Here is a 27,074-nt window from a genome sequence, read left to right on the forward strand (position 1 = left end):
AAGTAGATGGAATGTAACCCACTAGCTATACACGAGCTAGGAACTAACGCTATAACAAAAGGAAATCGATAAAGACTACAATACTATCTTGAAGATGATAAAATTTGACAAGAGAACAATAATGAAAGAAACCTCTCAAAATGTTTTATATATTCAAATGTGTATCTACAAATGATCCCAAATGTTCCTATTTATAGTATCTCTAATCAGCATATGAAAAGACTCAAAAGATGAAAACATTCTCATTAATTTAGCAATAAAATTCACTTGAATGCTTTATCTTTTTATCTCCAAAGTTGGATGAATATTCTAGATCATTTTTGGGGATGAATCTAGACAATTTGAAGCTCAATTTGGCCTTAGTTTCGTCCAAGGTATGGAAGATTCTTGCTATTACATCTTGAAAATTATCTTAATAAGTGAATTAAATCACCATTCATTGCATGCTCCCTTGAAGAATATGAACAACCCTTAACTTTAGATGACAAAAATCAACTTTGAATGCCTTGAATGTGTGAATTAAGAGTCCTTCAATGGCTTGTCACTTGGCTGAAGCTGAAAAGACACTCCTTTGGCTCAAACTCATCCAAATTCCATGCATGAAATTTCTTTAACAAAAATCCATCCTGCACTTTCTTCAATAAATCGATCATATCTCATGCTCCTGATATCGGATTGTGGTGATTCAAAATGTGTTGGAAAGATAAGAGATATGGGGATAATTTAAAATTAATTTATGGAATCAAAAACGTCTGTATCACATCCAGAATTATATGACATTTGACTCATAACCTTACATATGTTTAAGCTGTTCAACTTCTCTCATTCACCTAGACAAAAAGGTAAACTTTATTCAATCATCAATTGATAACATGCATGAAACAATTAAGAATTAGTTTAATTAATGAACTAACTTTATTAAATGAACTTGTAATTTTGAATGAACTAGTTTGATTAATGAACCATTTTAATGAATGAACTACTTAGTTAAATGAAGTGCATAGCTAATTGAACTACATGTTTAAATGCAATGAATGCTTTAATGATTAGCATACTTATTAAAAGAAATTAATGTTATGAAAACTTTTAAATTCTCATGCAAATTCAGTCATAAGAAAAGTAAAGTATTCCTCCTTTATTATTCCTTATTCCTCACGTCTTAAGCTTGATGTAAACATACTTTCCATGGCTTCTAGGAACTCCTTATAAAAAATGAGCTCATAAACAAGTAAAGAGAAGATGAAGTAAGGTAGAACTCCCTTAGAGTTAGCCTTAGTGATATTCCATGGTTTGTTCAAAAAATACAGAAAATGGATGTTGATCGGGATCACATCATCCCCTCCCTCTTTAAAGCAATTTGTCCCCAAATTGATACTTTCTACGAATGGAAACAATTTTGATTTCCTTTGGGAAGGGAACTTCTTCACTTTTTATTTACACAAAACCCATTCTCTAGGATCAAGATATTCACATTTGTAAACCTTATTTTCATATGGTTTACTCTAATAAGGACATGCCTTTTGGATCTCTCTTTTTGAAACATCATATTCTTTGGCAAGAAGAGTTGTCTGTTGAAGCTTGCCTTAATTCAAAATATCACTTCATTGTGAATGAACTTGTCCTTTGAATTATTCCTTGGCGTCAAAGGTTACGGCTTTCGATTAAATAACGTTTCTCTTCAATTCCTCTTATTTTTCAGTGTTGTTCTCTTTCAAAAGGATGTCTTTTTTCATTTCCTACAATCAAAACTAGATTAGTAGAAAAGGAAATCAGATTTAAAAAGATAACAAAATTGAACCCTAGAATATTTAGAGATAGTGGTCAATGGTTGAGATTCTTCATGAAAATATGCATTGTTTCATGGGATCCTTCTTCATGGTGTCCATTGGAATCATCATACCAATTGGATAATGGATGAAGCTCATGGAAACCTTCATTGAATAAATGGTTTTAGTTTAAATGTGCGCAGTTCTCTTGGACTCGTTCAAGTACGTAGGTCATGCTATCTTTAATCTCCATGCCCTTCCATATGATGGCTCTTGAGTAGGTGGGCGATGTTTGCTTTATACTCTTGAATTGACTGATTTTTGGCAGAATATATACTTGTAGACTTGTTTTTGTTTGGAAAATCTTACTCCAAATGAAAATAGAACTTGTCCTCGTAGGTAGGTAAGATAATTCCCCACACATGAATTATTTTTCTATAAAATAAACCAAAATTATCAAGTGAAAAGTAATTAATAGAATGAGTGGAAATAACAAACCATGGTGGGTATTTAATGGGTTGTTGGATTTTCTTCAAGCTTGCTATTACTATTGGAATTTCAATGAACACAACTATTGAGACTTCAAGTGACATTTTTTTAGAACATCAAATAGCTTAACTCTTGTAACATAAAGGAACTCATCGTGTGAGTATACAAAAGTCATGTCTATTGGTTATTCAAATGACACATCGTTTAGTTCTAAAAAAATCATGATTCTTGAATCATCTCCTTGGAAAGATATGTCTCTTAGATTGTTTTGCAAAACAAGAGAAATAATAGGAAAAGAAGAGTTGTTAGGAAAAATTTGTTCTTCACTTTCCTTTTCTTTTCTACACTTATTTTCAACTCTAAATTTTTTTTTCATCCACTCTCTCATTTCTCATTCTTTTTATTTTTCCACTCTTTTTATTCCAAGCAATTGCCCCTTTTTTTTGTTCGTTGGTACAGTAACTAATTTCAAGAACAACTCTTGAAACATCTTCGTCTTTGCCTTTAGGTACACAACAAACATGCTTATCATTGACGTTGCAAATGTCATTGATTGACCTATTGAGGAATACCCTTCCTTAGAAGACTCTATGTTGCTTTCCTCTTTGAAGTTGGATTCTTTCTTAGATGTAAACATATTTCCACATATGCTTGCACTAGGAACAATTCCAACATTGGTGGTACAAATTAAAGGAAGATTAGACTAACTTGTCTCAAAAGAGATCTCATCTCTCAAATCTACGACGGTTGCTACTTTGCTCTCATCTTGGCTTGGGTTAACTTATTCAATGGCTTGTACATTGATTTCTTCTTTTGGTTGATGGTTAGCGACAACTTTAGACTTTGTAGCACTCCGATTAGGACATTGACTAGGTGTGTTTCCTTTTCCCAAGCAACGATAGCATATAAAATCTGGATGTAATATGCATTTAGTTGGAGTAGTCTTCTCTTTTGACATGTACTTCCTCGATTGACAAATTACATCATCTTTTCTTGGTCTTTGACTCGAGCTAGAGATGAAACCCGAAAGGTGCTCTACAGCTTTTCTTTCTCTCGAAATGGTTCTCATTTCTTCCCTCCACAATCTTGACAACTCATTAACCATTGTTTGCGTTTGTAATTTAAGTGCAACATCGTAACTTTTACTGTCACTGTTTCCTGAAACATGAGAATTATCTCTCGAATTAGTAAAAAAAAAAAATAACCTCACATGTAAAAATAAAACCTCGCCAAACACTCCAAGAAAAATCACTCTCACTCGTATTTCACTCATGATGACTTTTACTCTTAATGTGCTCTCGTACCTTTTTCTGCTCTTGCTTTTTCTCAAGTTCTTTGAAAACTTCCTCATGGTTTACAAGTTCCTAGTGGATTTCAGTTGAAACAATTATGGTTTGGTAGCAAGGATAGTGAAAAGAAATTGGCTACAAGGAAAAGAGTTGGCAAGTAAAGGTAACAATAGTGAATAACGAAATATAAGGATGAAGTAAGTATTATTTTTTTATTTAAAGATGAAATAATTACTCCCTCCCTCTTTAAACATTTTCTTTCATTTTTTTCATTTTTAAATTTTTTCCCAACACAGGAGAGATTAAATGATACGTTTACTGAATCGGCTCGCTCTGATATCAACTGATATGATTTTGATTATTATTTTCGAGTCATCTATATGATTGTCCAATTGTGATTCTATTAAGAGAACGAATTGCTTGCTTTGAACCTAAAAACCATGAATTGTAAGATCTTAATGAAATATAGAAATGTAATGAAAATGATGGATTAATATGGAAATGATATTTAGGATTTGGTTAAGTACGGAAGATGATTGAAGTTGTACTTTGGATTGAATGGAACAATAGCGAAGGTATGGATTGGTAATGGCGTGGAATGTGTGAGATGAATTGAAAAGAAAATGGATTGTGACCCTCTAACTATATGGATTTTGGAACCGGCAATATAAAGAGATAGAATTGAAGTGGAAGTAGATGGAACGTGACCCACTAGCTATAGCTGAGCTACGAACCAACGCTATAACAAAAGGAAATGAATTAAGACTACAAGACTATCTTGAAGCCGATAAAGTTCTACAAGGGAACAACAATGAAAGCAACCTCTCAAAGATGTTTTATATATTCAAATGTGTGTCTACAAATGATCCCAAATGTGCCAATTTATAGTATGTCTAAGAAGCATATTAAAAAGACTTAAAAGATGAAAACATTCTCATCAATTTAGCAATATAATGCACTTGAATGCTTTGTCTTCTTATCTTCAAGGTTGGTTAAAAATTCTAGATCATTTTGAGGGGGAATCTAGACAATTTGAAGCTGAATTTGGCCTTAATTTCGTCCAAGGGGTGGAAGACTCTTGCTATTCCATACTGAAAATTGTCTTAATAAGTGAATTAAATCACCCTTCGTTGCATGCTCCCTTGAAGAATATGAACAACCCTTTACTTTAGATGATTACAATCAGTTTTGAATGCCTTGAATGTGTGAATTAAGAGTCCATCAATGGATTGTCACTTTGATCAAGTTGAAAAGACTCTCTCTTGGCTCAAACTCATCCAAATTATCCATGCATAAAATTTCCATAACAAAATTCCAGCCTGCACTGTCTTCAATAAATATATCATATCTCAAGCTCCCGATATTGAATTGAGGTGATTCAAAGGGCATTGGAAACATAAGAGATATATGAATAATGTAAAATTTATTTATAGACACAAAAACGTCTGTAACTCATCCATAATGAGAAGACATCTGACTGATATTCTTGCATCAGTTGAATCCATTCAACTTCTCTCATGCATCTAGACACAAAGGTAAACATTATTCAATCTTTAATTGAAAACATGCATGAAACAATTAAGGGTTGGTTTTATGGATGAACTAGTTTAATTAATAAACTAACTTTATTTAATGAACTTGAAATCTTGAATGAACTAGTTTGATGAATGAACTAGTTTGATGAATGAACTAGTTTAATAAATAAACTAGTTTAATCAATGAACTACTTAGTTAAATGAAGTGCATAGCTATATGAATAACATGTTTAAATGAAATAAATGATTTAATGATTAACACACTTATTAAAATAAATGAATGTTATGCAAACTTTTTAATTCTCATGCAAATTCATGCACAAGTAAATCATTCCTCCCTTATTATTCCTTCTTCCTCATGTCCCAAGCTTGATGTAAACATATTTTGCATGGATTCTTGGAACTCCTTATCAAAAAGGAACTCATAAACAAGTAAAAAGAAGATGAAGTAAGTTAGAACTCCCTTAAAGTTAGCCTTAATGATATTCCATGGTGTGATCAAACATTGAAGAAAATGAATGCTGATCAGGATCACATCAAGAATAGTAGAATAGTAGACTTGCGACTGCTTTTTGAATGGGATCCTAATTTTATTTGGTCGACATGTCTTCTATATATCCAACAATATATATCTTAGATTTCCAAAGGTTCTTTAATTACACCAATCCGATATCGGGAACTCAAGATATAACAATTTTAGTAAAGACAACACGTGAAGAAATCCCTATACGGGATTTTACAATTAATTACGAATTTTCCTCATTTTTATCTTAGGAATAATTTAAGTTAATGTTATAAGGGTAATTTTCTTGTAATCACAAAACCCTAGCAGCCCCCATCTTATTCTTCAAGCCTCCAACTTCTAGAAACTCAATATGAACCGTTCATCACATCAACGGCTCAGGATCAAATCATGCATTTAAATTCCTAGTTTTCATCTCCCCCATAGGATCAAATACATCATCAAGGGCCCAAGTTGATGCTTCCCATATCACATGTATTAGGATAGTATTTTATTATTTTATTACTATTTAATAAGTTAGTCATATTACTACAAGGACTCCTTTAAGCCTATTAAAGAAGGCCATCCACCCTCGTTGTAATCACCAATCATCATTTCTTCTTTTATATACAATACAACGAGAGATCATTTTTGTAAGAGCTGATTACCTTGTGCCTTCAAAGCATCTTCTTCTTTAGTTCTTCAAAGTTCTTGAGAAGGAGATCTTGACACTCCGGTTTGCCTAGTCAATTGCTATTAGGAGGGTCGATTAGAGCCTTATTGTTGAGTTTGCCTTTTCATTGCACCTAAGAGGGTTCATTAGGACATATCCATCTATCTTACCATCTCCTCACACCATCTTCATCATCAAAGATGATCTACACGCCAACTTCCACCAAAACCCTAAGTTTGTTAATCATCATACTATTGGGTAAAATTTTAATTGTGATTTCCGAATCTGGCCATCCGATTTCAATTCTGTCCAATGACTACCCACATCACCATAACAACTTCTCCAGTAACTCCATAGTCGTCCACCTCCATTAAAAGGCTAAGTCATTCTTTTTAGTTTATTACATACTTTAATATTGTCTTTAATTCTTTGTTTATTTATAACCCTTTTTTTTTATTGTCTTAATATCTATTATTTTTCCATTTTTCAGAAACTAAAGTCTCCATAAAACCCTAATCTTACTGCCACCTTCCAAAGCATTCATTCAAAGCCTTTGTTTCTTCATCAAGTCTAGAACTTTCCCAGGTTTGTTCCCTTAACGAGAGCAATAATAACATCATATGTTGTCGCTTCTCTATCAATTGGTATCAGATTAAGCCAATTAAAAGGAATAATCAAATAGCTTTGACTTCTTCTCTAACCATTACTCGTCGAAGTACCCTATCGGAGCTAGTGCATGAAAATCATAATTTTTAGGCTCATTTTTCAATTTTTTTAGTTTAGTTTCGATTCATTCTTGTTAGTTTTCTCTTCTTATTCATAAAAAATAAAAAAATCTAGAAAAATAAAATAAATTATTTTGTAGATAATTTTTCTACAGGATTATACCTCATCCTAAGAAGATCCAACTGTATAAAATTCCGTGAAATTGGAGTTCATTCAGACCTTTAATTAGATCGCTTAAATTTGTTCAGTAGAGTCACGCTGTTTACATTGTCATACCTTTTCCATAATTTTTCATAACGAATTTGGTTTTGAAAATTTCTAGATTATAACTAGACCCAATGAGAAGTATCCACAAAATAGTTTGGAATTTTTGGAGATCAGAAACCCCTATATAAAGATTGCTCAAGATGATTATGTGTTTGTTCAGTAGATTTCAGTTCTTCATATTGTCAAATTTTTACAGAATTATCCAAAAGGAATTTCTTGCTAAATATTTTTGGATCACAACTAGACCCAATGATCCACAACAAAATTCAATATTTTTGGAGATCAGTAATTATCTTAAAGATGTTGCTCAATTTGATCTAGCATTTTAGGTGACGTGATCCAATTCAGCATCATATTTACAATGGCTATTCCAACCTTACAAGGGAAGAAACTTTCTAACTTTAAACATAAATATGCTTATTTCATATGTTATAATATAATTATTATCATATATATATTATATCTATAGTTATTATGATAATAACTTATCCATTAATATGTCAGATATAAGTTATTATTATATATTATAGTCTTATTCTTATAATTTACACATTATATAAGTTTATATACTTAGTTTATTTCCTTATGTTAAGTATGTAGGCATATTCGACCAACACTTGGGAGCTACATTGGAGCTAAATGGAGTATGTAACAACAAGGAAACTTACATAAGAACGTTTAGGAGAGCATAAGAACCCATTAGTGAAAACTTATCTGGAGGCCCTTGAGCTCATAGCTGGATTGAGCTGAAGATTTGAGCTACAAGATGACCTTATTTCAACTGGGGATCTGCACCATCATCATCACCACTTAGGACACTTCAAATATGTCCTAAGTCAAAACTTATGAAACCATACCTTTTCTTGAATAGTTACTACCTCAAGAGGTACCGTTTCACAAGGAGTAACCCTAACATTCACGATGCTACAAGTCACCTATGGCCAGCTCACCTTCAGTTTATTCACGCAGAAAGTAGCTCAAACATGAAGGGTCACCTTTTTCAAACATTGTGACCTTTCATGAATGATGCTGCCCGTTAAGATGCCTTTTCATCCAGAAGAACATCGGTAAAGAGATTGCAACCATTGGAGGCTTGAATCACCAAGGGACATGAGATCGAGCTCCATTCCTATTCAGACACAACAAATAACATGCACATGAGAGCCTTTGGCGCCAAACATGAGAATGAACATCAACATTCGACCAAGGAGAGAAAAATGGTGCCAAGATGAACAAGCATGCACATTCGGCCAAGGGAGATGTCTCCCCATCCTTAGCCAAACCATCAAGCCCCTTAACGAAGGATTAGTCGAAGCAACACCAAGCTAAAGGACCCATCCATTCATCTAAAGCATTATGTACTTCCATCTAGAGTCATGTACCAACCGAATACCTATGTAACCATTCAGCCAAGCCCTATAATTTCCTATAAATAGAGAGGCTACCATCATTTGTACTTATCTCATATCATATATTAAAATTACTCTTGTGAGTTAATTTCTCTTCAAAGTTATTTGTGAACTTTATCGATTAAGCAAGTATAATTCATATACTTGTGGCGTCATACCTTCCATCCTGATTCCAAAATTCTTATATTGATATCTAGTGGGTTGAAGACACTTCTACCACCCCTCAAACAAGTTTGTGAAGATCGGGATTGTGCTTCCTAGCATTATTTCTGCTTTGGCGTGGTTGAGATACAACTTCACCACCATCTCCATTTCATCATCAACATCATCCATCAAGACCATCAATTCTGCAACCATCTCTATTTTATCTTTATTTCATTTCATTACTAATATTATTATTCCATTTATTATTCCATCATTAACTGTATTTCATTATTATCTTTGTTACAACAAAAGCTTATAATTTAAGGACATCAGTACTTGTCAATCCTGGATTGGGACACAATAAGGCTATCTACTATCTTCCACCAAAGCGTGTAAATCAACCTACATCATTAGGTTTTGTTATTGGTTTGGGTTTCTTCCATAATTTTTTTTCCTTCTTATTTTCCTCTAGGTTATTTTGTCTTACATTTTTCATTGTTTCATCTACATCTCTAACACATTATCTCCCTTGTGTTAGTAGGATTGAAAGAGTTTGCATACTTCTTCTTCCTTACATTCTCGTTCACATGGAGTGCTACCTTTTCTTGACCTCTTAGAACTTCTAAGTTCTTTTGTCTTCTTTTATTAATGATCAAACTCTGATGCGAACATTAAAAGACTCTTAGAGAGGAGAAGATTTAAAGAGTACAAGATTGACTTTCTTTCCTCTCATTTTCTTGCTTCCTTGGAGTAACTTATGAGGTTTTTCTTGTTATTCTTTTACTTTTCCACTTTAAATTTTTCTTTGAGTGTTTTGATTTTCAGGATGAAAAATGAAGTAAAAATCAGCCAAACCATTCAAGCTCTTATGGTGTCAATGGAAGCCATGAGAGAACAAACTATTGAACTCGACAACAACTTGAGTTAACAACAACAACCACAGATTGTAACCCCGTGATTTTAGATGGCAGAACTTTTCTCAAAGCCAATGTTCACAATTCCATCTTTCAATGGAGAATATGATTCGGACGGCTACATAGATTGGGAGAATAAAGTCAACCTCATAATCTCTCACTGTAATTGTCCCATGGAAGGACAAGTACCATTGATCACCTCAAAATTTATAGGTTGTGTTTGCAATTACTGGAAGAAAACATGAAGGGTGATACAATATTCTCGAATACCAAAGATTATGTCTTTGATGGATCTTAAACGAGTAACGAGAAAGTTTTTTGTCCCAACGCACTATACTCATGAAGTTAACCAACGACTCCATTAACTTCGAAAAAAGTGGATCGGTAGAAGACTTTTACAAGGTGATGACATCCTTAATGAATCATGCATACATACATGAAGTAGAAGGATATATAGTGGATAGATTTTTCATCTGCTTGAACCCAAACATTATTGATCTTCTTGACTTAGATGATTATGAAAGCCTTGAAGATACACTGAATAAAGCAATGATAATAGAATCACAAATCCAAATTAAGTATCATTTCATATACATTTACCAAAGTAATTTACCTATTTACCAAGGTACTTCATCTATTTACCAAGGTAATTCATCTACTTCCACTTATTCTTTTACTCCACCTTCTACCGCTGATGCTGAATCAGACAATGACAATGATGAATACAATGGTAGTAGCCTTGTAATAGAAGATATCGACCTTCAGTCACTGGAACCAAAATATGAACTTGAAAGTCATAAGATGAAATTTTGTGAGGAGGTTGGGAAAACACAAAAAGAAAAATAGTGAAAAAGAGGAAAACAAAATATAGGTCACAACCCATAAAAGCCAAGACCATTACCCACGAAGGGTGAGTGATCTTATTTTTCAGAAAAAAATAGTGACTCAAAATATAGATGTGAACAAAAAAGTATTGAGAGTGAACCTTTGATGTAAGGTACTCGTACCTTTAATTGATTGTGGATCTAGGATGGAAGCAAAACAACCTGCAAATAAGTGAATGGCTCAAATAGAATGACTTGGTAGTCGATGTAGGTCAAATTTGAGTGCTATTTATGGTATGATATGTTGGGACCGTCGGCGCACCCCATGGCGTAGCGGAAACAAAACTCGACGGTCTCACCAGCGATCCAAGTATGAAAAACTGAAATCGGGAGGAAGGGATGCGAATACTTTCAGCGGGTTCCTTGAAAAACAACAATAACAACAGTGAATTCTGGTGGTGTAGATCGGTTTGAATCGTAAGCCTCCACGAAATCACGTCTCGGCCTCTACTCAGTTCACCCGATTGAGAGCAATATTTTTCTTCCCCAAAACAATTTTGAGAGAAAAACGGCTGAAGGTTTTGTGTGTGTGTTCTAAACGACTGCTAGACCTAACACACCCTTTTATAGCCAAGTCACCCTAATCATATTAGGGTTTTATTATTTCAAATTAATTAAATCTATGTTTAATTAATTGGAATTTAATAATCCTTTTATATCCAAGTTACCCTAATTATATTAAGGATTTTATTATTTCAAATTAATTAAATCTATATTTAATTAATTGAAATTAAATATTCAGGATTATTAAAACATATATTTAATTAAGTCTAGATATATATTTTAGTCACGTACAACAAATTGTACATATTTGCTCGTTTCAATCCTAGGGTGTGACCTTATAGGTTCTTGTAACGTTAGCACTAATTATTAGAACAATTATATTATTACATACAATGAGTGACATCTAGCAATATATCATTGTCACCTATGTTACAAGAAAACATGATTCGACATATCATCTTGGTGATTAACTCTTTTATGTATTACATCCTTATGTCCTTTATTTCTAGAATATGCACAAGTCTTGGAATAGTCACACATATATATAAATGAAAATAATAGAGGTAATGCCTTTATTCAATAAAATTGGTAAATAAAAGTATTATTACAATCATCATATGATTGGTATTTAGGCATACTCTAACAATCTCCCACTACTACTAAGACCAATCACTCACATATCTAATACGGAGTGACTCAGTGTGACGATCATGCCTCTGTTGTGTAAGAGGTTTCGTCAAGGGATCAACAATGTTATCATTCGTGTGTACTATATATATTTCCACATCTCCTCGATCAATGATCTCTCGAATAAGATGAAAGTTCCTAATAATATGTTTGGATCGTTGATGAGATCTGGGTTCATTTCTTTGTGAATAGCTCCATTATTGTCACAATAGAGTTCTACAACATATGATATGCTAGGAATAACCCCTAATTCCAATATGAACTTCTTGATCCAAACAACCTCTTTTACTGCTTCACTGGCTGCAATGTATTTAGCCTCTATTGTAGAATCAACTACTGTGTCTTGCTTTAAACATTTCCAGCTCGCAGCACCTCCATTAAGACAAAACACAAATCCCGATTGCAATCGTGAGTTATCCTTATCAGTTTGGAAGCTGGCATCAGTATAACCTTTTATACTAAGCACTTCCTCCCCTTCATAGACAATAAATTTATCCTTAGTTCTTCTTAAGTACTTAAGGATATTTTTAACCGCAACCCAGTGATTTTCACCAGAGGTTTGCTTGATACCAACTCGTCATGCTTAGAGCATACGATACATATGGTCGAGTACATATCATGGCATACAATATAAAACCAATAGCCGAATCATATGGAATCTTATTCATCTGTTCTCTTTCTAGTGGAGTTGAAGGACACATTTCCATAGAAAGAGAAATGCCATGTCTCATAAGCAAAAATCCTTTCTTGGATTCTTCCATACTTAACCTTTTCAGCACTTTGTCTATATATGTACTTTGACTCAGACCTAGAAGTCGTCTTGATCTATCTCTATAGTTCTTAACTCCTAAGATATACGCTACCTCACCCAAATCTTTCGTAGAAAAACAACTACTTAACCAAGTCTTAACAGACTATAAAGTAGGTATATCATTTCCTATGAAAGAGTATGTTGTCTACATACAAGATTAGGAAAGAAACAATGCTCCCACTATGATACAAGCACGCCCTACTCCACTTGGTGAGGTAAGACTTGCACTTTGATTGTAGGACCTAGGAAAGCAGCAAGTGTTCCTGAAATAAGAAGGATTTAAAGAAAATGGTTAAATATGAATGAGTAAGATGGTAAGATAGAAATGAAAACGTAATAGATGATGATGATGATATGTGATGTAAGGCTAACCAGGTTTCTTCAACACTGGAGAAGTTTGCAACCTTGTTCTTTCCCGATCTAGGAGAGACACCAAATGCTACACATTGAATTGAAAGTAACATGCACAAAAGAAGAAGAATTGGTTAAGTAAATAGATAATTAAGAAAGGAAATGAAATGGAAAGAATTAAAAATGATATAAATGTTATCAAAGGTGGTTGCGTAAGTATTGTAGAAGAATCCTTCAAAGGTTGATGAATTCAGCCTCCAAATAATGTTATTAGACGTATGCCTTGTTAATGATTGAAGGATGATTCAAGGATGAAGAAATGAAAATAGTAATAGAATGGTGATAGAGTTTGGCATGAAGGTGATGGACTATGTTTAAGGATTGATGGTGATGGAAAGATGGTGATGGAAATAGTATCTTATAAAACTAAGAAATAACCAATATTATAAAGAACAAAGACCCGTTTCTTATAAGTTTTATAAGGGATGGTAACAAGGACTTTGACCAACTAGTTATGTGAACTAGGAACCAGAAGTATCAGGGAAAGGATTGACGCCACTAACTTTAGAAAATCTTGCTTAATCGATATAGTTCTAAAATTAACTTAAAGAGAGAATAATATCACAAGAGTTTTAATTTATCAAAGGGTTGAGTTTTACAAATGAATGCCAAAGCCTATTTATAGATTTGTACATGCTTGGCCGAATAGATGCATGCCTTTTCGGTAAAGTACACAATTTAAATTGAAAATGCATGATGCTTGGATGAAAGGAAATGCCTTTGGCGAATGGTCTTCTTATGGTTCATCTTGGCGCCAACTTTGAAGCAATGCCTTGCTTTGGCCGAATAGAGAGAAACCTCTTCACGTTGGCGCCCATTTCATCCACGCGTATGGAACATGTGTGGGCTAGTCATGAGGCACTCACATGGGTGGTGTAGAATGCTTAAGGTGTGGACTCCTCTATGGCGAGAAGATGAGCGGAAAGTTAGGCGTGACTTGGCATCAAACATGTGTCTAAATGACATGTCATCAATTGGGAAGCAACTAATTATGAAAAGTCACATTTGTGGAAGGTAATGTTTCATCATTTAAGCTACTTTCCAAGTGTTTGAGTTGAAGTTGAGCTGGTCATAGATGAAGGACATGTGTATAAGTCTTAGGGCATCTCATTGTGAAAAGACACTTCTCGGAATGGTAACTCTTCGCGAAAAGGTACAAATCCACAAAATTTGACCTAGACCATATTTGTAGTGCTTTGTGTGGTGGAGATGATGGTGTAACTCTCTAGCTGAATTGAGGTCTCTAGCTAGCTCAAAAGTCCAGCTCAAGTGAGTTATGAGCTCGGGGGTCAGCTGGCAACTTTGTCCCTAAATGTTCTTGAGCTATCCCCGAGTTGTGCTAGTCACGTTTCTTTAGCTCGTTGACTCCAATGCTAGCTTTAAGTCAGCTTCCATCATGTGGTCGAACATGCACCTACAAAAGAAAATATTTATAAGATAAGTAATATAAGATATAAATATATAAATATGTGGTTCATAATAATATCTTCATACATTCATAATATCATCATCATAACTATAAATATAATGTATGTAGGCTATTATCATAACTATGGTATAAAGAAAGATTAAGTTAAAGAAAATCCCCCTTTGATTATTGAGAAAGGTTGGAGATGCAAGTTCATTTTTGACGCTGAACTGTATCACATCAATATGTTTAAAATGAAGATAATATCTCAAGAAACAAAGGAATCAAACTAAGCTATATTAAAGCTTAACCCTAGACCTTATAGAAACTTGAGGGATGGTGTTTAAGGACTTTGACCCTTTAGGTATATTAAACCAAAGAACCAAAAGTAGAAGGGTGGATAGAAGATAGGCGACGCCACAAGCACAAGAGCACTTGATAAGTCGATATAGTTCTTAAAGAACTAGAAAGAGAGAAAATCTCACAAGTTTTGATTAAACAAAGTTAATTGGTTATTACAAATGAAATGGAAAGCTATTTATAGGCCTAAGTGATGTATATGATGCACATACAATATTTAATGATTGAACATTCATGGATGAATGTTCATCCCTTAGGAAATACAATGTACGGTCAATGGTGAATGCATGATGAATTAATGAATAAATATTCATGAATGTATCTTCATGGCTGAATCCTTCCTCCCATGTGTGAACATGTTTGATTTGTTTTCTATGGACGAATGTTCATGAATGTATTTTGGCTAAAATTTTCCCCCGTGTGTGAACCTGGCTATTTGGCTTCTTGAATGAATATGCATGAAAGGATGAACTTAAAAGCCTTTGAATGAAACATTACACTATATAAAAAATGTTCTGATTCATTTTAATACTCTTTTTTTCGTCCATGCATGTCTCCATTAATGCCTCTCATGCATAAATCCTTTGAAGGAGATTAATGGTTTCAAATCCCGTACTTATTTCCATCCTGCACTGTCTTCAGTAATCTGGGTATATCTCGAGCTCCCAATATCGGATTGATACGATTCAAAGTGCGTTGGAAATATAAGAGATAGGGGATTAAATGTTAAGAAGACTTCATCATCCAAAGATGCTTGTAACATGTTGAAAAGTGGAGATCAATATGAGTGACGTGAACTGTCCATTGGATTGCCTTGAATGTACCTTCCACTAAATACAAAATGTATATAAGTTACAATGCTCAAGTTCATGAATAAATAATAAGTAACATTCAAATGTAACACATGATTCCATGGCTAATATAATAATGCAATTGATATGATAACATAACTAAGGAATGTGTAACATATGCATGAAACAAGCTAATTAAAAATGTGACATGCATGAATATCGTATAGGATGCAAACATAGGACAATATATGAATATTCAAGCATAGTTTAGAATTTCAAATCATGCTTATAACACATATAAAGCATAAATGAGTAAATAAGTAATAAAATAAGGAAGAACTCCCTTAGAATCATCATAGAAGAACTTCAAAGTTGTGGGCAAGTTTTGTTTGAACATGTTGGTCGATAAAATCACATCATCCCCCCCTTCTTTAAGGCGATTTGTCCCCAAATCGATGCTTGGTACATAAGGGAACAACTTGGATCTTCGTTGGATTGGAAATTCTTTTATTCTCATCTTGCACCGTTTTCTTTGCTTAAAATGCTTCACATGTTCAAGTCTTTTGTTTTGAATCAATAACCTGAAAAATAAAACAAAGTTAGAAGTAGATAACTTAGAATCAACGAAAAGGAAAGGATTAAATTCATGAATGAATGAGTTTGGACTCTTAATGTTCTCCATGGTTATGTTCATTGAATCTTCCCTATCATAAGGTTCATTCGATCTTGAGTATGAGGTGAATGTACTTTGAAGGTTAATGAACATGTTCTTTATAATTTCAAGTGACACATCTTTTGCAATTTCAAAAGAAATAACGCTTGAATCATCTTGAATGTCCCTTGGAATAACCTGCAAATGCAAAGAATAAATAGAAAAAAAAACATTGATTAGTATACACCAAAACTTCCTTCTCCTCACATTATTTTCTTTCATGCTCATGTTTTTCAATACACTCATCTTCACTCTCAATGCTCTTACTCTCATTTTCAATTACTCCAATGGCTTTCTCATGCAAAATCATATTCTCATTTTCAACTCCAAATGTCCTAGTTTTCTCACAATGTTCTTCTTTGATTTGTGCATGTTCAACTCCACCGTATCTTTTAACCACATCATCACTTGCAATATTTTCATTTTCTCTTCTACACGCACTTCCCTCTTTGCTCCCAAATTCAATCTTTTCATCTTTCTTAATGGCTTTAGATTTCTTCCATTCCTCTATACATGATTTGGCGATAACTTGGCATTCATGGACTTGATTTGGGCACATTGGAACCAACGTGATCTTTCTCCCTTGGTGTTTGAATGAATACTCGTTGGAGAACCCATCATACAATGCTCGTTTATCAAACTGCCAAGGACGTCCGAGGAGTAGATGTCTTGAATTCATGGAAACAACATCACACAAGACTTCATCTTAATATCTCCCAATTGAAAATGACACAAGTACTTGCTCTATGACTTCTAACTCTTCATCTTCATTTAGTCATTGCAAAACATACAGAATGGGATGTTTGAACGTTATAAGCCCCAACTTCTCGACCATGTATGTGCTTGCAAGATTTGCACAACTTCCACCATCAATGGCTACAAGGCATACTTTATCATTCAAATGAAAACGAGTATTAAATGGATTCCTCCTTTTCTGTCTGTATTCCATTCGAGAGATATGAGAATTATTAGTGAAAAATTAATAGTTGAATAAGATAAAAGGACGTTACCAAAAATCACTCACAAATCCTCACGATCACTCTAAAAAAATGATGATGCTCTACTCGACGTTCGTGTTTGCACTCGGGAATATAAATTGGCTTTTTTAATTCCCTTCTGATATCACACACTCGATTAGCCTTTTTCCACTAATTTCTCTCTTGTAAAGTTCTTAAAAGAACTAACTCGAAACCTTTCAAGTGCTATGGACGTTGGCTGAAAAGTTCGTTAGGGTAGAGGGAAAAATAGAAAGGTAGAAAGATTAAATAATGAAGGGTGGTCTTATAAAAGGAAGAAAAAAAAGTTCACTTTCTATGCAAAGATACTCACCACCTACCTAGAAGAAAAAATCAAAGGTCTTGAAGACTTCTTTAGGATCGGTTGGAATAATGATGTTGATTGTCACCTTTGTCACTTCTTTGCATTTTGCTTTCTTTGTTCATTTCTTTAGTTTTTTTTGTACGTTTATTCAACAATTTTTTAATAGAACTTATTTTTCCTTTTGGTTTTGGTTGTTTTGTTGAATCAACATTTCACAAATCACTTGCTTCCACCTTAGCTCTGATTACCATATGATACAAGCATGCCCTACTCCACTTGGTGAGGTAAGACTTGCACTTTGATTGTAGGACCTAGGAAGGTAGCAAGTGTTCCTGAAATAAGAAGGCTTTAAAGAAAATGGTTAAATATGAATGAGTAAGATGGTACGATAGAAATGACAACGAAATAGATGAAGATTATGATATGTTTAAAATGATTTAAAGAAGTATTTGTATATGGAATATTGTTATGGTGATGGAAGAAGTATTTGTATATGGAATATTGTTATGGTGATGGAAGAAGGAAGTATGGAAATGATAGTGAAGAATGAAGATAGTATCTCCAGAAACAAAGGAATCAAACTAAGCTATATTAAAGCTTAACCCTAGACCTTATAGAAACTTGAGGGATGATGTTTAAGGACTTTGACCCTTTAGGTATATTAAACCAAAGAACCAAAAGTAGCAGGGTGGATAGTATATAGGCGACGCCACAAGCACAAGAGCACTTGATAAGTCGATATAGTTATTAAAGAACTAGAAAGAGAGAAAATCTCACAAGTTTTGATTAAACAAAGTTAATTGGTTCTTGCAAATGAAATGGAAAGCTATTTATAGGCCTAAGATATGTCTAGGACGCACATACAATATTTAATGATTGAACATTCATAGATGAATGTTCATCCCTTAGGAAATACAATGTACGGTCAATGGTGAATGCATGATGAATTAATGAATAAATCTTCATGAATGTATCTTCATGGCTGAATCCTTTCTCCCATATGTTAACATGTTTGATTTGTCTTCTATGGATGAATGTTCATGAATGTATCTTGGCTGAAATTCTTCCCCCTTGTGTGAACATAAAAGCCTTTAAATGAAACCTTGCACCTTCTAAAAAATGTTATGATTCATTTTAATACTATTTTTTTCGTCCATTCATGTCTCCATTAATGCCTCTCATGCATAAATCCTTTGAAGGAGATGAATGGTTGCAAATCCCGTACTTATTTCCAGCCTGCACTATCTTCAGTAATCTGGGTATATATCGAGCTCCCAATATTGGATTGATACGATTCAAATTACGTTGGCAATATAAGAGATAGTGGATTAAATGTTAAGGACTTCATCACCCAAAGATGCTTGTAACATGTTCAAAAGTGGCGATCAATATGATTGACATGAACTGTCCATTGGATTGCCTTTAATGTACCTTCCACTAAATACAAAATGTACATAAGTTACAATGCTCAAGTTCATGAATAAATAATAAGTAACATTCAAATATAACACATGCTTCCATGGCTAATATAAGTACGCAATTGATATGATAACATAAGTAAGGAATATATAACATATGCATTAAACAAGCTAATTAAAGACGTGACATGCATGAATATCATATAGGATGCAAACATAGGACAATATATGAATATTCAAGCATAGTTTAGAATGTCAAAGCATGCTTATAACACATATAAAGAATAAATAAGTAAATAAGTAATAAAATAATGAAGAACTCCCTTAGAATCATAACGGAAGAACTTCAAAGTTGTGAGCATGTTTTGTTTGAACATGGTGGTTGGTAAGATCACATCACACTAGCTTTCTTATAAACACAAGGCTCATCTTCATTTATGATAAAACCAAACTCTTTGATTGCATCAGTGAAACGAAGATTCCAGCTTCGAGAAGCTTGCTTTAGTCCATAAATAGACATCTGTAGCTTACAAATCTTTCCAGTATTTCCTGGAAAGACAAAACCTTCTGGTTGTATCATATACACATCATCTTCAAGTTTTCCATTAAGGAATGCAGTTTTGACGTCCATTTGCCAGATTTCATAATCACGGGATGCATCTATTGCAAGCAGGATCCAAATAGACTTAAACATAGCTACAGGGGAGAATGTTTCGTCATAGTCTACACCATGAACTTGTCGAAAACCTTTAGCGACTAATCGTCCCTTGTATGTTTGTACATTACCATCTTTGTCGGTTTTCTTCTTGAAAACCCATTTATACCCTATAGGTTTGACCCCTTTAGGTGGTTCAACCAAAGCCCATACTTGGATTACTGACATGGATTCTATCTCAGATCTCATGGCTTCAAGCCATTTCTCAGAGTCTGGGCTAGACACTGCCTCTTGATAAGTCCTGGGCTCATCTTGATCTATAAGAAGAACATCTCCATGTGTCGTAACGAGAAATCCAAATCTCTTAGTTGCACGATGTTCTCTTGTGGATCTACGCAGTGATTGTGTTTCTAAATCTGTTGAATGCTCCTCAAGAACTTGTGAAACATGCTCAACTTCAGGTTTATTTATTTGTTACTCTTGAACTTCTCCAAGTTCAATATTTCACCCTTCCCTTTCTTTGAGAGAAATTTTCTTTCGAGAAAAACCCCTGCTCGAGCAACAAACGCTTTGTTCTCGTTAGGGTTGAAGAAATAGTATCCCTTAGTTTTTTAGGATATCCAACAGATATACACTTATGAGATTTAGGTTCGATCTTTGTATAGATCTGATATTTTACATAACCTTCACAACCCCAAATCTTCATAAAAGACATACTGGGACGTTTCCCAGACCATATCTCGTATGGTGTCTTTTGAACCAATTTAGATGGAACACGATTTAGTGTGAAAATGAATGTTTCAAGTGCATGTCCCCAAAAAAGAAGTCGGAAGATCACTATGACTCATCATCGATCGAACCATGTCTAACAGTGTTCGATTCCTTCTTTCATAAACTCTATTCCACTGTACTATACTACGTGGTGTTAGTTGTGAAATAATCCAACATTCTTTTAGGAGTTCATCAAACTCTATGCTTAAGTATTCTCCACCTCGATCTGATCGAAGTGCCTTAATACTCTTTCCTAGTTGATTTTGTACTTCATTTTTAAATTCCTTAAACTTTTCAAGGGCTTCAGATTTATGGCTCATAAGATAAATATACCCATACCGACTGAAGTCATCAGTAAAAGTAATGAAGTAATGGAATCCACCTATGGCTTGTGTATTCATTGGTCCACATACATCACTATGTATTAAACCCAATAAATCACTTGCTCTTTCACCTTTACTATTAAAAAGAGCCTTAGTCATTTTTCCCAACAAGCAAGATTCACATACATCATATTGTTCAAAAACAAATGAATATATAAATCCATACTTATGGAGTTTTGATATGTGTTTCTCACTTATATGGCCTAAACGACAATGCCAAAGATAAGTTTGATTCGAGTCGTTTGTTTTTTATCTCTTAGTATTTATGTTACAAATGGTGTTATCTTGATCTGAAATATAGAGACCATTAACCAATTGTTTTGAACCATAAAAAACACTATCGAGATACAACAATTATTCTTAATAATAATCTCAAAGCCAATCTTGTCCAAACAAGAAATAGAAATAATGTTCTTACTCAAACTAGGCACATAATAACAATCCTCTAAATTTAAATAAAGTCCACTAGGCAAAGATAAAACATATGTCCCTATAGATAATGCAACAACTTTTGCTCCATTTCCCACTCGTAGGTCCACGTCTCCTTTGGCCAGATTCCTTCTCTTTTGCAGTCCCTGTACAGAAGTATAAATATGATAACCACAACCAGTATCTAATACCCAAGAAGTAGATGTTGACAAATTAACATCAATAACATAAATACCTGAAACAAACGTTCCGTTTGTTTTTGCCTTATTGACCTCTTCAAGGTAAACAGGGAAGTTTCTTTTCCAGTGTCCGATCTTATCGCAATGGAAACATTTTCCTTCTTTGCTAACTCCCCTTTTTGGTTTCAATGCATTTTTACCTTTTGGTTTGGTCTTACCATTGCCCTTATACTTTGCCACTACCTTTTTCTTTCCCTTTTCTTTGTCCTTGTGGACCATCAGAATGTGCTTAGGTCTAACATTTTTCATGTTACTTCCAACAGTTTGTAACATGCCAAGTAACTGTGGCAAAGTCTTGTTAATTTCATTCATGTTGAAATTAAGGTCAAATTGGCTAAAGCTATCTGAAAACGATTGCAGAATAACATCGGTAGCCAATTCATCTTTGAGATGAAATTCTAGCTTTTCCAACGTTTGGATGTAGCCCATCATCTTGATGACATGAGCTCCTACAGGAGGTCCCTCTGCCATTTTGCATTGAAATAAAGCTTTAGAGGTCTCATATCTCTCTTGATGTGCTTTCCCTTCATATATTTCTTTGAGATTTTGAATCATCTCATATGCAACCATGTCCCCATATTGCTTCTGAAGCTCAGGAGTCATGGCGGCAAGCATTAGACATCCAACATCTAACATATCATCCATATGTTTCTTGAATTTATTTTTGTCAGTTTTTAAAGCATTAGTTGTCGGTACATCAGGAACAGGGTCCTCAATGACATATTCCTTCCTTTCCTGTTTGAGAATAATTCTCAAATTATGAAACCAGTTAAGGAAGTTTATGCCATTAAGTTTATCCTTCTCGAGGAGTGATCATAGTGATAAAATGTTGTTTTTCATTAAATTTACAACAATGGAATATTAAAGTAAGTAAATTTACTGAATTAAAATTTATAAATAGGACATTATTTACAAATTACTCCCACTATTTTATTCAAAACTAAAAACCCTCTTTGTTTTAATTTCGGAAAAATTTAGCGAAATTTTTTCTAGTGGGTAAGGATCCATAATACATCAATTTCCTAAATCAGCTTTGGCTTTTCTTATAGGATAGTGATTATTTAGGTAAGTAACACTTTACTAGTTACATCTCATGTAACTCCTCATTTTTGGTGAACAACTTTTGTTCAATTCATCTCATGACTTATCCAAATATTTAACCTATAGCGACTAATCGTCCCTTGTATGTTTGTACATTACCATCTTTGTCGGTTTTCTTCTTGAAAACCCATTTATACCCTATAGGTTTGACCCCTTTAGGTGGTTCAACCAAAGCCCATACTTGGATTACTGACATGGATTCTATCTCAGATCTCATGGCTTCAAGCCATTTCTCAGAGTCTGGGCTAGACACTGCCTCTTGATAAGTCCTGGGCTCATCTTGATCTATAAGAAGAACATCTCCATGTGTCGTAACGAGAAATCCAAATCTCTTAGTTGCACGATGTTCTCTTATGGATCTACGCAGTGATTGTGTTTCTAAATCTGTTGAATGCTCCTCAAGAACTTGTGAAACATGCTCAACTTCAGGTTTATTTATTTGTTACTCTTGAACTTCTCCAAGTTCAATATTTCACCCTTCCCTTTCTTTGAGAGAAATTTTCTTTCGAGAAAAACCCCTGCTCGAGCAACAAACGCTTTGTTCTCGTTAGGGTTGAAGAAATAGTATCCCTTAGTTTTTTAGGATATCCAACAGATATACACTTATGAGATTTAGGTTCGATCTTTGTATAGATCTGATATTTTACATAACCTTCACAACCCCAAATCTTCATAAAAGACATACTGGGACGTTTCCCAGACCATATCTCGTATGGTGTCTTTTGAACCAATTTAGATGGAACACGATTTAGTGTGAAATGAATGTTTCAAGTGCATGTCCCCAAAAAAGAAGTCGGAAGATCACTATGACTCATCATCGATCGAACCATGTCTAACAGTGTTCGATTCCTTCTTTCATAAACTCTATTCCACTGTAGTATACTACGTGGTGTTAGTTGTGAAATAATCCAACATTCTTTTAGGAGTTCATCAAACTCTATGCTTAAGTATTCTCCACCTCGATCTGATCGAAGTTCCTTAATACTCTTTCCTAGTTGATTTTGTACTTCATTTTTAAATTCCTTAAACTTTTCAAGGGCTTCAGATTTATGGCTCATAAGATAAATATACCCATACCGACTGAAGTCATCAGTAAAAGTAATGAAGTAATGGAATCCACCTATGGCTTGTGTATTCATTGGTCCACATACATCACTATGTATTAAACCCAATAAATCACTTGCTCTTTCACCTTTACTATTAAAAAGAGCCTTAGTCATTTTTCCCAACAAGCAAGATTCACATACATCATATTGTTCAAAAACAAATGAATATATAAATCCATACTTATGGAGTTTTGATATGTGTTTCTCACTTATATGGCCTAAACGACAATGCCAAAGATAAGTTTGATTCGAGTCGTTTGTTTTTTATCTTTTAGTATTTATGTTACAAATGGTGTTATCTTGATCTAAAATATAGAGACCATTAACCAATTGTTTTGAACCATAAAAAACACTATCGAGATACAACAATTATTCTTAATAATAATCTCAAAGCCAATCTTGTCCAAACAAGAAATAGAAATAATGTTCTTACTCAAACTAGGCACATAATAACAATCCTCTAAATTTAAATAAAGTCCACTAGGCAAAGATAAAACATATGTCCCTATAGATAATGCAACAACTTTTGCTCCATTTCCCACTCGTAGGTCCACGTCTCCTTTGGCCAGATTCCTTCTCTTTTGCAGTCCCTGTACAGAAGTATAAATATGATAACCACAACCAGTATCTAATACCCAAGAAGTAGATGTTGACAAATTAACATCAATAACATAAATACCTGAAACAAACGTTCCGTTTGTTTTTGCCTTATTGACCTCTTCAATGTAAACAGGGAAGTTTCTTTTCCAGTGTCCGATCTTATCGCAATGGAAACATTTTCCTTCTTTGCTAACTCCCCTTTTTGGTTTCAATGCATTTTTACCTTTTGGTTTGGTCTTACCATTGCCCTTATACTTTGCCACTACCTTTTTCTTTCCCTTTTCTTTGTCCTTGTGGACCATCAGAATGTGCTTAGGTCTAACCTTTTTCATGTTACTTCCAACAGTTTGTAACATGCCAAGTAACTGTGGCAAAGTCTTGTTAATTTCATTCATGTTGAAATTAAGGTCAAATTGGCTAAAGCTATCTGAAAACGATTGCAGAATAACATCGGTAGCCAATTCATCTTTGAGATGAAATTCTAGCTTTTCCAACATTTGGATGTAGCCCATCATCTTGATGACATGAGCTCCTACAGGAGGTCCCTCTGCCATTTTGCATTGAAATAAAGCTTTAGAGGTCTCATATCTCTCTTGATGTGCTTTCCCTTCATATATTTCTTTGAGATTTTGAATCATCTCATATGCAACCATGTCCCCATATTGCTTCTGAAGCTCAGGAGTCATGGCGGCAAGCATTAGACATCCAACATCTAACATATCATCCATATGTTTCTTGAATTTATTTTTGTCAGTTTTTAAAGCATTAGTTGTCGGTAGATCAGGAACAGGGTCCTCAATGACATATTCCTTCCTTTCCTGTTTGAGAATAATTCTCAAATTACGAAACCAGTTAAGGAAGTTTATGCCATTAAGTTTATCCTTCTCGAGGAGTGATCATAGTGATAAAATGTTGTTTTTCATTAAATTTACAACAATGGAATATTAAAGTAAGTAAATTTACTGAATTAAAATTTATAAATAGGACATTATTTACAAATTACTCCCACTATTTTATTCAAAACTAAAAACCCTCTTTGTTTTAATTTCGGAAAAATTTAGCGAAATTTTTTCTAGTGGGTAAGGATCCATAATACATCAATTTCCTAAATCAGCTTTGGCTTTTCTTATAGGATAGTGATTATTTAGGTAAGTAACACTTTACTAGTTACATCTCATGTAACTCCTCATTTTTGGTGAACAACTTTTGTTCAATTCATCTCATGACTTATCCAAATATTTAACCTATAGGTTTTTAATCCTATTAGAATAACCTAGATAAGTTGTTATCAATATTTTAACTGGTAAATATCACTTGCTTATTCTTCACATTTAACCAAGATGGATTTATGTGCCAATGCTTTAGCAAAGCCCACAAAATATCGATCAAAGCCTTAACGAGGGTAAATATTGGACGATTAAGTTAACTAAGGTGGCCCATCCCAAGCCAATAGGAGAACCAAGAACCCTAAAGCCTAAGACTATTCTCTAGGCATCTTCTCGCCATTATTCTGCTCCTTGTGAATCTTCATAGGTTTACAATTTTAAAAGAAACTCGTTTTGCATACGAGGGAGTAAGATAAGAAGAGAAATACAACAGAGATATAGAAAGGCATGGCTCGTAGACCGTATTTGAAAATAAACCATTGTAAATTGAACAAGGGCTATAACCATGCATATCAAACACTGTGCAAAAAAAAACATATCATATATATGTACACGTCGTTACGCCTTTGTTAAAAATATTAATATGGGCCTTCAATTTATACTGTTGATGAGGGGTCAATGGGCGGAGCCCCTAGCGCGCTTAGGCCGTCGCGGGACGGCTGGTGGGATTTTTTTGAAAAACAGTACTTCTGTTTCCATGGAAAAACTTCACGATTTCATAACAATTATCAACAGAATTGTGCTTTTGGGATTTTTAATCCCGAAGGTTTTCTGCATCGGAACAACCATTGTTTCACTTCTAAACGCGATCTGCTATCGCACTCCCATAGATCATCCAGCAACAAATTGATTGAAAAAACATATTAATCTTTGTGGTTATCGATTCAAACAATAATATCAGCATATTTACCGAAATAGATAAAACTAAAACATGCATCTCATACATATCGCATCAACAAACAATTTAACCCAAATTCAGATCGTGCAAGTGGCTCTGATGCCACTGTTGGGACTGTCGGCACACGCCATGGCATAGCAGAAACAAAACTCGACGGTCTCACCAGCGATCCAAGTACGAAAAACTAAAATCGAGAGGAAGGGATGTGATTACATATAGTGGGTTCCTTGAAAAACAATGCTTGCAAATGGTGAGAACGTGCTTGCATCAACCTTCTAGACAAAAAAACTTTGCATCCTTGTTCGCTTTCAGGAATATAATATCGAGTCTCAGATATCTAAGAGCGCCATAATTGTGTGGATTTGTTGACACATTGGAGTTTTAAAAACAATGATGTTTTCATAAACATAATTTAATGTAGAATCTATTTATATATATATACACACACACACATACATATATATATTTCTATTTTAACATTAACAAGGATTTTCCTAGTGTGTTTATTTCTCTCTTACAGGATTTTAAAGAAGTGATAGATGATCCACTTGTCGGATTACCACCAGAAAGGGGGAAATAACAACAAACTGATCTAATTCAAGGTTCTATCATACCCCATCAAACAAACAACCTCAATAGAACCAAAGAGTTATATTTGATTAAAAAAGGCTACATCCATGAAAGTCTTAATCATTATGTCATCTCA

This window comes from Hibiscus syriacus, unplaced genomic scaffold (assembly GCF_006381635.1).
Source record: "Hibiscus syriacus cultivar Baekdansim isolate YM2019G1 unplaced genomic scaffold, ASM638163v2 tig00111996_pilon, whole genome shotgun sequence".
In the NCBI taxonomy this organism is placed as follows: Eukaryota; Viridiplantae; Streptophyta; class Magnoliopsida; order Malvales; family Malvaceae; genus Hibiscus; species Hibiscus syriacus.